Raw genomic sequence first — 1059 nt, 5'->3', positions numbered from 1 at the left:
CCTCTTCTCCCCTCCCTTCCGGCTCCACCTTGAACAAAAAATATAATTCCTCTTCTTTCCTGTCTGAACTTTCACATTACATGTTTTCCCCTCACCAATACATAAAACCCATTTCCCCTCTCAATTCATACAGTGTATTTTCTCCTACACAATTCATATGTAACATTTTTCCTTCGTAATTCATATAATTTCATATAGTTCGTTTTCACCTCATGTTCATAAAACATATTTCCCCTCGTAAATGATACAGTGTATTTTCCTCTTACTATTTATATAGTGTATTTTTTTTCCTCCTATTCATATCATATTTTCCCCATTTACATAGTATATTACCCCTCACTATTCATTACACCCTATTTTTCAGCCAATTTTCCCCTTCCCAATCTATCTCGTACAACTTTCCCCTCTCATTCGCATAATATATTTCCGACCTCAGTTCAAACGGCCTATTTTTCCTACCCAATTCCAACAGCCAATTTCCCCACCCCTTTGATACAGCCTATTTTCTCTTCCCAATTTCCGAAATATTCGCTGCGTGTGACGCTCAGCTCAGCAGGTGCTCTGATTTCCTTACAAGGATCCATCACGACGCCTTGGAAGAGGGGAGAAAGAGGAGAAGAGGGGAGGGGAAAGGAGGAAAAGGGAAAGGAGAGGTTAAGAGGGAATGAGGGGAGGAGAAGAGGAGGGGAAGGAGGAAGGGGATAAGAGGGGAAGAGGGGAAGAGGGGAAGAGGGGAGGAGGGGATGGTGGAAAGGGATGAGAGGGGAGGAGGGGATGGGTGGGAGGGAAAAGGGGAAAAGAGGAAGGAGGGGTGTAGAGGTGATTAGGGGAAGATAGAAGGAAAGAATGGGGAATAGAAATAAGAAGAGAAGGGGGATAAGAGGGGAAGATGGGAAGAGAGGAGGGGGAAAGGGAAAGAGGGGAAGAGGAGGGGGTGAGGGGAAAGATAGGATAAGCTGCGTTTGAATAAAGAGAGGGAGAATTGAAGGGGAAGATAATGGTCATGAGGGGAGAGAGGTCGAGGGAATGGGAGAGGGGAAAGAGGAGACAGGGGGAAGG

The sequence above is a fragment of the Penaeus monodon genome, chromosome 15, assembly GCF_015228065.2.
Source record: "Penaeus monodon isolate SGIC_2016 chromosome 15, NSTDA_Pmon_1, whole genome shotgun sequence".
Lineage (NCBI taxonomy): Eukaryota > Metazoa > Arthropoda > Malacostraca > Decapoda > Penaeidae > Penaeus > Penaeus monodon.
The sequence above is the reverse complement of the archived record's forward strand: the minus strand, read 5'-3'. Positions refer to the sequence as shown.